Consider the following 14,656-nt stretch of genomic DNA (forward strand, 5'->3'; position numbering starts at 1 on the left):
TTTCTCTGGATCAAAAAGGGGCTTAGGTGGTGGGTGCGGCAGGGGGCGTGGCAATGGGCACGGTCAGAACGACTGAATTTTAGAGGCCCCCCCATCTTGACCTTGTGGAGAATTGTTTGCATTTTTAAAGCACATTTTCTGAAATTCTACACATTTTGCCTTGGAGCTGACAGAAAATGTTCTGGTTTTAAAAACCTTTCCTGCGATTTGACATGGAGCTGAGAAAACATTGTGCAGTGTTAAAGCTAATTTCCTGCAATTTTGTGCATTTTGACAAGGCAAATGCTGTTTGTTTTTGGTTGTGTTTCAGATATTTTTTTCCCCAATAGAAATTAATGGTAAATAATGTATTGTGTAATGTTGGAGTCACTTTTGTTGTAAATAAGAATAGAATATGTTTATAAACTGTTCTACATTAATGAGGATACTACCATGATTAGGGATAGTTCTGATTTAAACGTGAATAACGTGTCACACCCTGACCTTAGTATTCTTTGTTTTCCTTGTTATTTTGGTTAGGTCAGGGTGTGACATGGGTGATGTATGTGTTTTTGTCTTGTCTAGGGTTTTTTGTATGTTTATGGGGCTGTCTCCGTTCTAGGTATTTTGTATGTCTATGGTTGCCTAGATTGGTTCTCAATTAGAGGCAGCTGTCTATCGTTGTCTCTGATTGGGAACCATATTTAGGCAGCCATCTTCTGTGGGTACTTTGTTTCCTTTGTGGGTGGTTGTTTCCTGTCTCTGTGTTCTCTGCACCAGATAGGACTGTTTCGGTTTTGCAACGTTTGTTATTTTGTGCAGTGTTCACGTTTTCGTCTTTCATTAAAATATGTTGAACACGAACTACGCTGCATTTTGGTCCGATCCCTGCTACACCTCTTCAGACGAAGAGGAGGAAATCAGCCGTGACATATTGTGAACTATTTTGCAACCCGTATGGCACAGCCGTCCATTTTTTGGACCTCAAATGAAACTGGTATACTTTTTTTATTCATGACCAATTTCTTTGACCAGTTTTGGTCTTTAATACAGCACCGACAAACAAGTTCCTTCCCCTTCCACTTTCCTCGTCCATTTTTGCAGAAATTATGTAATTAGTTGGTTGTAATTTTGGATAGAGGACACATTTCCATATATTTTTGTTTAGGTGCATGTGACAACTCCACCAGTCCTATTTATGATAACTTTTAAAAGATTGCAGTTTTTACATTTTTCACAAAAATATATATATATTTTATTTAATCAATTAGTATATTTGAGTTTTACTATAATATTTGTTCTGTCTTTTCTGGTGGATGAAACTGAAATAGTAACCAACTTTCTAAGGCTTGTTTTAAAAATAGCGATATTTTGGAGATTATTTCATTTTCAAATAATGGAAAGTGAGAGGTAATCTGAATAAAGGGAAAAAGATCATTCTTGAACATGGCGTTGGCCATTACTAATCTGCTAGAGAACCAGTTTGGATTTAGGTATAGCTTTTGTATGACTGAAGCCTTTAGTGAGAGGTCTAATGCTTTAATATTTAATCATTTCTGCCCTCCAAATTAATATTCATTATATAAATAGGCCCATTTAATTTAGTCTTGCTTGCCATTCCAAATAACATTTGATCTTTTTTGTTCGTATAATTTAAAAAACAAGTTGTTAGGTGTAGGTAGGGCCATAAGGAAATAGCTAAACTGGGAAATAACTAAAGACAAATCTGGGATTTTTCCACAAATAGACAGGTATTTTCCTTTCCATCTAGCAAGATCTTATCTATTTCTGATAACTTTCTATTTAAATATATTTCTTTCGTTTGGGATATGATTACCGTCAGACCATTAAACTGCACGGTAATGGAAAATATATATATTTTTTGTGATCCAGAGAGGTTTGAAAAATTACCTAGATCTTCTGAGGCTGTGGAGGGATCCACAGCCTCACATTGTGGGTTTAAAAGAACATGAATCAGGTGCTGTGTGTATTAGCACTCATAGGGTGTAATGTCTGTGCTTGTCCATTTAAGATAAGTTTTTTTTTATCTTGAACAAGGCTTGTTAATCAATCAATGAGTCAAAGCAGTGCTACTGTCTGGCTGTGAAAAAAACCTGGCAAACTGGACATCTGCTGACTAACAAATGTGTTTTCACACTGCATGATTAACTCATTGGTCATGTATTTTAGAGGGATCACTGTCTCCCCTTCCCTCTCACTTTCTCTCACCCTCTATTTTCATGTCTCTCCTCTCTCTCCCTGCCACTCTCTCTTTTCCTCTCTCTCTCCATTTTAAATTAAATGTCCTCCACTCTCATACTTACAGGAAGTCTTTACCCTTCCCATGGTGCACTGGTGGGTGGTGGAGGACTAAATTGGTGCTGTGTGTGTGTGTGTGTGTGTGTGTGTGTGGGTGTCCGTCCAGGTGGCTGCTAAATATAAGCATAGTTACAAAGGTAGAGGGACACAGTTAGGTGCTGTTGGGGATTGTTTGTTATAAGCCTTATGATCTAACAACCAGGTGGAGCACTGACACTGTGTGTATGTGTGTGTGTGTGTGTGTGTGTGGGCGGGGGCGCTGGCTGGCTTTTCGGCCTGACACAGGCCCTCCCCGTTCTGAGCCACAGGTCAGGTGTGAATCCTGTGGAACAGATGGAAGGTGATACAATCACAGATGTGTGAATGGGGTGTATGTGTGTTGTTGGAGAGGGTTCTGGTCCCCTATGGTACATCTTATCTAGGGTGTAACTCATTCAATAACAAACATGTGAAATTAATACCAATTACAATACTAGCACAACAGTACCTGTTTGAGAGCATTTTAGCACTACAAATGCAGACACTGCCATTATAAAGATGATCATCATTAATATTCAAAGTTCTTTCCATGGTACAGTATGGGAACAACTCACCTCGTTGTCTTTTCACTAACAATGTGATGTTTTAGTAAGAGATTGCTACAGGGGGAGGATATTTAGACAGAGACCATAATCCAGTAATAACCATAACAGTCATAACATAATGATGACATAATGACATACCAACAGTACTAACATAATAACCATTATAACTAACGTAATAACCATAATAACAGTAACATAATAGCCATAACAGTAATATCATAACAGGAATAACTAATATAAGTCATAAGTTATAACATAAGTTATTACATCTCAGTAATAACAACCATGACATTAATATCATAACAGTAGTAAGTCATAACTAGAGGTCGACCGATTATGATTTTTCAACGTCGATAACGATTCCGATTATTGGAGGACCAAAAAGGCCACTACTGATTAATCGGACCATTTATATATTTATATATATATATATATATATATATATATATATATATATATATATATATATATATATACACACACACACACACACTGTATGACAATTACAACAATACTGAATGAACAATGAACACTTATATTAACTTAATATAATATATCAATAAAATCAATTTAGCCTCAAATAATGAAACATGTTCAATTTGGTTTAAATAATGCAAAAAAAGTGTTGGAGAAGAAAGTATGTGCAAAGTGCAATATGTGCTGTGTAAAAAAGCGAACGTTTAAGTTCCTTGCTAGAACATGAGAACATGTGAAAGCTGGTGGTTCCATTTAACATGACTATTTCTCTCTATACCATTTGTATTTCATATACCTTTGACTATTGGATGTTCTTATAAGCACTTTAGTATTACCAGCCTAATCTCGGGAGTTGATAGGCTTGAAGTCATAAACAGAGCTGTGCCTTAAGCATTGCTAAGTGCTGCTGGCAAACGCATTAAAGTGCTGTTTGAATGAATGCTTACGGGCCTGCTGCTGCCTACCACCGCTCAGTCAGACTGCTCTATCAAATATCAAATCATATACTCAATTATAATAAAAACACACAGAAATATGATCCTTTGGTGACTAATATGGTCAAATCCGGAAACTATCATTTAGAAAACAAAACGTTGATTCTTTCAGTAAAATACGGAACCGTTCCATTTCGCAACGAGCCAGGCGGACCAAACTGTTGCATATGCCCTGACTCTGATATGCCCTGAACGCAAGAGAAGTGACACGATTTCCCCTGGTTAATATTGCCTGCTAAAATGAATTTCATTTAACTACATATGCAGGTTAAAAATATATACTTGTGAAGTGATTTAAGAAAGGCATTGTTGTTTACGGTTAGGTACACTTGCACAACAATTGTGCTTTTTCGGAAATGCGCATTTGTTAAATCATTACCCTTTTGGCGACGTTGAGGTAGGCTGTGATTCGATGATAAATTAACAGGCACTGCATTGATTATACACAATGCAGAACAAGCTAGTTAACGTAGTAATATCATCAACCATGTGTAGTTAATGTGTGTACGATTATGTGGAGATTGTTTTTATAAGAAAAGTTTAATGCTAGCTAGAAACTTACCTTGGCTCCTTGCAGGTCCCTTTGATGCTGAACTCGCGTAACAGCCTGCCATGCAGTCTCCCTCGGCCATAAGGCCAATTACCGATTGTTAAGAAAACTTGAAATCATCCCGAGGCCAATTTAATCAGTCGACCTCTAGTTAAAACTCAACAATGCAAACACACCACTGTTACAATTCAACAATACAAAACACACGACTGTTATAAGTCACCAATACAAACACCCACCACTGTTATAAGTCACCAATACAAACACCCACCATTGTTATAAATCAACAATACAAACACCCACCACTGTTATAACTCACCAATACAAACACCCACCACTGTTATAAATCAACAATACAAACACCCACCACTGTTATAACTCACCAATACAAACACCCACCACTGCTATAACTCACCAATACAAACACCCACCACTGCTATAACTCACCAATACAAACACCCACCACTGCTATAACTCACCAATACAAACACCCACCACTGCTATAACTCACCAATACAAACACCCACCACTGCTATAACTCACCAATACAAACACCCACCACTGCTATAACTCAACAATACAAACACCCACCACTGCTATAACTCACCAATACAAACACCCACCACTGCTATAACTCACCAATACGAACACCCACCACTGTTATAACTCAACAACCTACAAACACCCATCACTGCTATAACTCAACAATACAAACACCCACCACTGTTATAACTAGAGGTCGACCGATTATTCGGAATGGCCGATTAATTAGGGATGAATTTAAGTTTTCATAACAATCGGAAATCGGTATTTTTAGGCGCCGATTTATTAGTTTTTTTATACCTTTATTTAACTAGGCAAGTCAGTTAATTAAGAACACATTCTTATTTTCAATGACGGCCTAGGAACGGTGGGTTAACTGCCTCGTTCAGGGGCAGAACGACAGATTTTCACCTTGTCAGCTCGGGGGACCCAAACTTGCAACCTTACAGTTAACTAGTCCAATGCAATAACGACCTGCCTCTCTCTCGTTGCACTCCACAAGGAGACTGCCTGTTACGCGAATGCAGTAAGCCAAGGTAAGTTGCTAGCTAGCATTAAACTTATCTTATAAAAAAAACAATCAATCATAATCACTAGTTAACTACACATGGTTGATGATATTACTAGATATTATCTAGTGTGTCCTGTGTTGCATATAATCTGACTGAGCATACAAGCATCCAAGTATCTGACTGAGCGGTGGTAGGCAGAAGTAGGAGCGTAAACATTCATTCAAAACGCACTTTCATGCGTTGTGCGTCAAGCATTGCTCTGTTTATGACTTCAAGCCTATCAACTCCCGAGATGAAGCTGGTGTAACCAAAGTGAAATGGCTAGCTAGTTAGCGCGCGCTAATAGCGTTTCAAACGTCACTCGCTCTGAGGCTTCTAGTAGTTGTTCCCCTTGCTCTGCATGGGTAACGCTGTTTCGAGGGTGGCTGTTGTCATTGTGTTGCTGGTTCGAGCCCAGGGAGGAGCGAGGAGAAGGATGGAAGCTATACTGTTACACTGGCAAAACTAAAATTCCTATAAGAACATCATAGTCAAAGGTTAATGAAATACAAATGGTATAGAGGGAAATAGTCCTATAATTCCTATAATAACTACAACCTAAAATTTCTTACCTGGGAATATTGAAGACTCATGTTAAAAGGAACCACCAGCTTTTATATGTTCTCATGTTCTGAGCAAGGAACTTAAACGTTAGCTTTCTTACATAGCACATACTGCACTTTTACTTTCTTCTCCAACACTTTTTTTGCATTATTTAAACCAAATTGAACATGTTTCATAATTTATTTGAGACTAAATTGATTTGATTGATGTATTATATTAAGTTAAAGTAAGTGTTCATTCAGTATTGTTGTAATTGTCATTATTACAAATAAATATATATATTTTTAAATTGTCCGATTAATTGGTATCTGCTTTTTTGGTCCTCCAATAATCGGTCAACCTCTAGTTCTAACTCACCAATACAAACACCACTGTTATAACTCACCAATACAAACACCCACCACTGTTATAACTCACCAATACAAACACCACTGTTATAACTCAACAATACAAACACCCACCACTGTTAAGTCAACAATACAAACACCCATTGCTGCTATAACTCAACCTATAAATACCAACCCATGTTATAATTTAACACAGATACACACCCCTGTGGTCATTCATCAACAATAAAAAGACACACCCATTAAACTGTCCTGCTGCACACAAATAATTAGGGCTGAGAATTGCCAGGGACCTCACGATACGATATTACCATGATACTTAGTTGTTGATAACATTTGTACTGCAATTCTATATGTATCACGATTCTACAAATATGTATTGTGATCCGATACTAAGATTTTCATGCGATTCAATGTTCCAAACATATTGCTCACTGTTATGTCTGCAGCAGAGGGACAAGAGAGAGCCATGAAAAACAAGTATTGATATAGTATCGTCTAAAATAACATTGTGACACAGAACTATTGATGATTTTTTTGCCCCATCACTACAAAGAACACACTACCAAGGTAGCAGAGTTCCCTCAGCAACCCCAATCAGTAAAAGCCCTCTGGGTTTCACCTTCCCCATGCTGCAGAAGGACACCATTTCAAAAGAGTGAAACTGTGACTCACACTTTGTTTAGGTATTGGGATTTTACTCGTTGTTTTTTGCATTCATCACACATCACCTTAGAAATGCTGTTGGTTCAAGGACTGTAGGTTGATCCAAAAATAGATTGGTGTATGCTGCTGAATATATTACACAGAAATCATGTTTCTTTCATTCCTCACCTCTTTTTCCGTCAGATGAGTCTTGGTTTTGATTTGTTAGGTGATGGAATAAAAATGGCTCGCTGTTCTAAAACAAACGTAGCCCTGTCTGTAGATCCCAGACAAAGAAAGAAGGAATCCGACCACTTCAAAGCCTCTACCACATACACTCCCAAACCAAAACTGTTAGCTAGCTTATGGGGATAATTTCTAAAACTCTTCGTCCTTGGCACTTGTGTCTTTTCATTTCTCATCATGTCTCTCAAAATGGCGTAACTACCGGCACTTCGTTCAATTTGTCTAATACAATGGACCATAACACAGTTGGGTTTATTCAAAGAGCTGTTAAAGCCAATAATGATACGGTTTAAATGGTCCGGACAGCGAGCTGCCAACGACCGCCTGCCAAACTACCATTGAAATGTCCACAGGACTGGCATGGCCACTGTGTTGAACGTAACTGAATGAAGGAGATCAAATCCAATTTGATTTGAACCAGTCACGGTAGCCAACTTGAAGTTAGCCCTCAAGTAAACTCAATTAAAAGTCACCCAGTAAAATACTAGAGGAAAAGTATTTGCTTTTAAATATACTTAAGTATCAAAAGTACATGTAATTTCTAAAATACATATAAGTATCAAAAGTAAAAAGTATAAATAATTTCAAATTCCTTATATAAAAAAAAAGACGGCAATGTTTTTTTTCTTATTTTTTACAGATAGCGAGGGGCACACTCCAACACTCAAGCAAGGCTCTCCAGAGGGTGGTGCGGTCTGCACAACGCATCACCGGGGGCAAACTACCTGCCCTCCATGACACCTACAGCACCCAATGTCACAGGAAGGCCAAAAAGATCATCAAGGACAACAACCACCCGAGCCACTGCCTGTTCACTGCCCGCTATCATCCAGAAGGTGAGGTCAGTACAGGTGCATCAAAGCTGGGACCGAGAGACTGAAACACAGCTTCTATCTCAAGGCCATCAGACTGTTAAACAGCAATCACTAACATAGAGAGGCTGCTGCCTACATTGAGACCCAATCACTGGCAACTTTAATAAATGGATCACTAGTCACTTCATACAATGCACTCTAAATAATGCCACTTTAATAATGTTTACATATTTTACATTACTCATATCATGTGTATATACTGTATTTTATACCATCTATTGCACCTTGCCTATGCCGCTCGGCCATCGCTCATCCATATACTTACATGTACATATTCTCATTCACCCATTTAGATTTGTGTGTATTAGGTCGTTGTTGGGGAATTGTTAGATTAATTGTTAGATATTACTGCACTGTCAGAACTAGAAGCACAAGCATTTCGCTATACTTGCACTAACATCTACTAACCATCTGTATGTGGCAAATACAATTTGATTTGATTTTAGTAACGTTAGTTGGATGGAGGACAGGACACCTCCAATCTCACATTATAGAAAGGCATGGTCCTCCTTAATCAAACGTACTTCTTATGCCACAGACAGGGTTTCACCACACACACACGTGGAACTTATGACATTACATTGCTAATTTAACATGCAGTCTAAATAAATGAAATTGTCTAATTTCATGAGCTAACAGTACTGTGTTAAACTCAAATGAGTCAAACACAGGAAGGCGTAATACAATTGGACAGCTATGAAGAGGCAAATATTTACATAAAGATTCCATACAAAGTAGGAAAGTAGGCTGTTAAATGTGTGATTTGGCTACAATGTTGCCGCACGAGGTATTGCATGCTTTAATTAGGATCCAAAGGATCCTAAATCTATCAAGTAGTAGGCTCATGAATGATGTTGATAGCCTAGGATAAATAAATAAACTATTTTAACGGTGCAGTTGGCTATGGTTCTTTCATCATTCTGACCGTGCCAAGATACACCCGTTAACCTAAACCGTTCAGGATATTTATTTGCTACTGAATATTCTTACTTAATTATGTTTCATTTATATGTCCATTCTAGAAACCAAATCGACCGCTGGCTGAATCTCTTGTAGCCACATATTTTGCCAATTGACTGCTCGTCATTACAATGTAGTCTACGGCGGGGCTGTTAGCACAACGCGCTCTGAAGCGTGAGGAGCAACTGCCTGCAAATCCTGCGGGGAGCCATTAAAGCCTTACCTAGGAAATATGTTTGTCTTCATTGTTTTAGAAGGCAGGCTAGTGTCCGTTTTTTCCTCCGTTAACCGAGCTGTGCGGGCAGTGGTCCGGTTTCACAGCGCTGTTTGAAATCAGATTCATGAAAGCTGCACATTCGGTGTCGTCTCACATTGTCGCAAGCCTTTTTCGTGCACCCTCAGCATGAGAGTGGTGGGCGGAGCCTCGATGTCTCTTTTGCTTTGAGGTTGTAACCTAGCGTGAAATATATCGCCTTTGAGTGTTTGGGATCAACCACGAGTTTATTTGAAGCCTTCCTAATAATGAATAATACCTTGCGCCCAGTTCGTAGCGCATGGACTCTACAAGGTGTCCAAAGCGTTCCACAGGGATGCTGGCCCATGTTGACTCCAATGCTTCCCACAGTTGTGTCAAATTGGCTGGATGTCCTTTGGGTGGTGGACCATGCCACGTACTACCATACCACGTTCAAAGGAACGTTCAAAGGCGCTTAAATATTTTGTCTTGTCCATTCACCATCTGAATGGCACACATACATCTCAATTATCTCAAGGCTTAAAAAAAACCTTCTCTAACCTGTCTTCTCACCTTCCTCTACACTGATTGAAGTGGATTTAACAAGTGACATCAATAAGGGATCATAGCTTTAACCTAGATTCACCTGGTCAGTCTATGTCAGTGGTTCCCAACCTTTTTCAGTTACTGTACTACCAACTGAATGTTACTCTGCCCGTAGTACCCCCTCATAGTGTATTTTACCAGTAGGCCTATGGTCAAATCAAATCAAATTTTGTGTGTCACATACACATGGTTAGCAGATGTTAATGTGAGTGTAGCGAAATGCTTGTGCTTCTAGTTCCGACAATGCAGTAATATCCAACAAGTAATCTAGCTAACAATTCCAAAACTACTACCTTATAGACACGTCTCATGACTCTTCTCAAGTACCCCCAGTGGGTAGGCCAAGAACACCCCAGGGGTCCTAGTACCTCTGTGGTTAGGAAGCACTGGTCTAGGTCATGGAAAGAGCAGGTGTTCGTAATGTTTTGTACATTCAGTGTATAATAATACGCTTTGATGTAGAAAATGGAAACTTAAATATTTCCCTCATAGGCCTGCTTGTGTGGTGACAACTCATAGCCTATCATGAAAAACTTGGAGCCTAATATGCTTGACTGCTAAATCTGTCAAATCAGTATTCAGACTTACATGATGAAGACATATTATCTCTAGGACACTTAGTAGCAAAGTCACATTTATATGTAGTCCCATGGAGGGAAGCATGGCCGTTGCATGTGTTTGTGTGTGTGTGTGTGTGTGTGTGTGTGTGTGTGTGTGTGTGTGTGTGTGTGTGTGTGTGTGTGTGTGTGTGTGTGTGTGTGTGTGTGTGTGTGTGTGTGTGTGTGTGTGTGTGTGTGTGTGTGTGTGTGTGTGTGTGTGTGTGTGTGTGTGTGTCTTACTGACTTTTCCTAGACTTACCTTACCTGGTGCCCCTACATCACCTGGCGCCTTTGTGTGTGTATCGTGTGTGTGTATCGTGTATGTGCACTTTTTTCTGACTATATCATGTGTGTGTTTGTTTGAGCTCCACTTTTGGTTTGTGTGTGTTCGTCTCTCATGTGTGTGTGTGTGTGTGTGTGTGTGTGTGTGTGTGTGTGTGTGTGTGTGTGTGTGTGTATAAACTGTCTGTGGGTGTGTGTTTTCCTGCGCCGCTGCCTGTGTGTTTGTTTGAGCTCCACTTATGGTTTGTGTGTTTGTCTTTCATGTGTGTGTGTGTGTGTGTGTGTGTGTGTGTGTGTGTGTGTGTGTGTGTGTGTGTGTGTGTGTGTGTGTGTGTGTGTGTGTGTGTGTGTTTGTGTGTGTGTGTTTAAACTGTCTGTGGGCGTGTGTTTTCCTGCGCCGCTGCCTGTGTGTTTGTGCGCTGCTCACTTAATTGTCTCATCAGTAAATGTCAAACGTCCAAATGGCTCCACGTCCCAATTTATTTATTCATTTGTGCTCCATCAGACACAGCCACTGCTGTAGCACACTGCAATTACAACAGAACACAGACATATTACCGTGAATAATAAATCACTACACAGAGAGAAGCTGGCCAGCCAGATGGCCATGTACTGTCACAGTTACACAGAGAAAAGCTGGCCAGCCAGATGGCCATGTACTGTCACAGTTACACAGAGAGAAGCTGGCCAGCCAGATGGCCATGTACTGTCACAGTTACACAGAGAGAAGCTGGCCAGGCGGATGGCCATGTACTGTCACAGCTACACAGAGAGAAGCTGTCCAGCCAGATGGCCATGTAGAAGCTGGCCAGCCAGATGGCCATGTACTGTCACAGTTACAGAGAGAAGCTGGCCAGCCAGATGGCCATGTACTGTCACAGTTACACAGAGAGAAGCTGGCCAGCCAGATGGCCATGTACTGTCACAGTTACACAGAGAGAAGCTGTCCAGCCAGATGGCCATGTAGAAGCTGGCCAGCCAGATGGCCATGTACTGTCACAGTTACACAGAGAGAAGCTGGCTAGCCGGATCCTCCTCACCATTGGAGATTACCCTCCTCATTTTAGATGACTCTTCTCCTCACCATTGGAGATTACCCTCTTCATTTTAGATGACTCTCCTCCTCATCATTTTAGATTACTCTCCTCATTTTAGATTATTCTCATTTTAGAATCCTCTCCTCCTCACCATTGGAGATTACTCTCCTCATTTTAGATGACTCTCCTCACCATTTTCGATTACTCTCCTCCTCATCATTTTAGATTACTCTCCTCCTCACCATTGGAGATTACCCTCCTCATTTTAGATTACTCTCCTCCTCACCATTGGAGATTACTCTCCTCATCATTTTAGATTACTCTCCTCATTTTAGATGACTCTCCTCCTCACCATTGGAGATTACTCTCCTCATCATTTTAGATTACTCTCCTCATTTTAGATTACTCTCCTCCTCACCATTGGAGATTACTCTCCTCATCATTTTAGATTACTCTCCTCATTTTAGATTACTCTCCTCCTCACCATTGGAGATTACCCTCCTCATTTTGGATGGCCATGTAGTGTCACAGCTACACAGAGAGAAGCTGGCCAGCCAGTTGGCCATGTACTTAGAGAGAACAGACTTAAAGAGAGAGCAATACTGTTTTTTTAGCCGGTATAGGGCCTACTAGATACTGTATACTGGCTTAGAGCATATTTGGGTTTGGCCGGGGTAGGCCGTCATTGTAAATAAGAATTTGTTCTTAACTGACTTGCCTAGTTAAATAAAGGTTAAATAAAAATAAATATATTGTCGTACAGCAATGACCTATAGGAAAAACGTTGTAGATGAATAAATAGTAGCAGCAGAGATGACCCATGCAGCTTAGACTAACAGAGGATGTGCTGCAATAAAAGACTGACACACAAAATCACAGAACACCACCAAAACTCACTAATACACTAATACAACCTTTACACAGAAACATCCATTTATACACACACTTACAGATCTATTTACTGAAAATGAATGCGTGATTAGTTGCACACACTCACACATAGATTTCACCACTTGGGGCGGCAGGGTAGCCTAGTGGTTAGAGCATTGGACTAGTAACCGGAAGGTTGCAAGTTCAAATCCCTGAGCTGACAAGGTACAAATCTGTCGTTCTGCCCCTGAACAGACAGTTCCTAGGCATTGAAAATAAGAATTTGTTCTAAACTGACTTGCCTAGTTAAATAAAGGTTAAATAAAATACCCCCCACACATATGCACAGACAGATGTACACACAAACACTCATAGATGTCCACAGAGAAACACTCACAGAGCATATGACTCAGATGGTCACAGTTGAGCTGTCACTGTGTGAATTCTCTCCCACCTCAAATTACATAATGTATAAGGGTTGGGAGTGAGTGAGTGAGTGTGTAAATTGTCTGTATGGCCTAAGCAGTTTTAGGATATAAATCATATTAAGTTGCCTCAGGCTATCCTGAAACCTCTCATCTCTTTCTCCTCCTCCTGTACCCCTAGGTCAGGTGAGGTAGCTGAGCTCTGAACCAGGTGCTCATCATCTTATCCAGGTATGCCAGTGTCCATATATGTACAGTACAGAGTGTCAATCATCAAGACTTCATATCCCTGTCTTTGTACCTGGGCCAGCTTCTCTCTGTGTAGTGATTTATTATTCACGGTAATATGTCTGTGTTCTGTTGTAATTGCAGTGTGCTACAGCAGTGGCTGCGTCAACATGCAGTAACTCTTCTGAGCCGTTTCTTTGAACATAGAAATTTACCAGGCCCGGCTGCTTTAAATACTTTAAGAATCTGCATGTGAACCTGCATCTGTCCTCCTATTGGAATACTTAGATTACTCTCCTCATCGCATAATTACTCTCCTCATCTCCATATTACCCTTATCCTCACCATCGTAGATTACTCTCCTCCTCACCATTTTAGATTACTCTCCTCCTCACAATCTTAGATGACTCTCATCCTCCTCACAATCTTAGATTACTCTCCTACTCACCATTTTAGATTTCTCTCCTCCTCACCATTTTAGATTACTCTCCTAATTTTATATTACTCTACTCATTTTAGATAACTCTCCTCCTCACCATTTTAGATTACTCTCCTCCTCACCATTTTAGATAACTCTCCTCCTCACCATTTTAGATTACTCTCCTCATTTTAGATTACTCTCCTCCTCACCATTGGAGATTACTCTCCTCATTTTAGATTACTCTCCTCATCATTTTAGATTTACTCTCCTCATTTTAGATTACTCTCCTCCTCACCATTTTAGATTACTCTCCTCCTCACCATCTTAAATTACTCTCCTCATTTTAGATTACTCTCGTCATTTTAGATTGCTCTTCTCCTCACCATTGGAGATTACCCTCTTCATTTTAGATGACTCTCCTCCTCATCATTTTAGATTACTCTCCTCATTTTAGATTATTCTCATTTTAGAATCCTCTCCTCCTCACCATTGGAGATTACTCTCCTCATTTTAGATGACTCTCCTCACCATTTTCGATTACTCTCCTCCTCATCATTTTAGATTACTCTCCTCCTCACCATTGGAGATTACCCTCCTCCTTTTACCATTGATTACTCTCCTCATCATTTTAGATTACTCTTCTCATTTTAGATGACTCTCCTCCTCACCATTGGAGATTACTCTCCTCATCATTTTAGATTACTCTCCTCATTTTAGATTACTCTCCTCCTCACCATTGGAGATTACCCTCCTCATTTTAGATGACTCTCCTCCTCACCATTGGAGATTACCCTCCTCATTTTAGATTACTCTCCTCCT

General features: G+C 39.9%; 1 protein-coding gene across 1 annotated transcript in view; it reads right to left on the bottom strand.

Moving 5' to 3' along the window:
* The window catches only part of st6gal2a (ST6 beta-galactosamide alpha-2,6-sialyltranferase 2a), a 72,595-nt gene extending 63,021 nt beyond the window's left edge, over positions 1 to 9,574 (bottom strand). The window contains exon 1 of the mRNA XM_024410210.2: positions 9,358 to 9,574. The gene's annotated coding sequence lies outside the window, so the exon portion shown is untranslated. The remainder of the gene's footprint in view (positions 1 to 9,357) is intronic.
* Positions 9,575 to 14,656: the final 5,082 nt, after the last annotated feature.

This window comes from Oncorhynchus tshawytscha, linkage group LG03, assembly GCF_018296145.1.
Source record: "Oncorhynchus tshawytscha isolate Ot180627B linkage group LG03, Otsh_v2.0, whole genome shotgun sequence".
NCBI classification, from domain to species: Eukaryota; Metazoa; Chordata; class Actinopteri; order Salmoniformes; family Salmonidae; genus Oncorhynchus; species Oncorhynchus tshawytscha.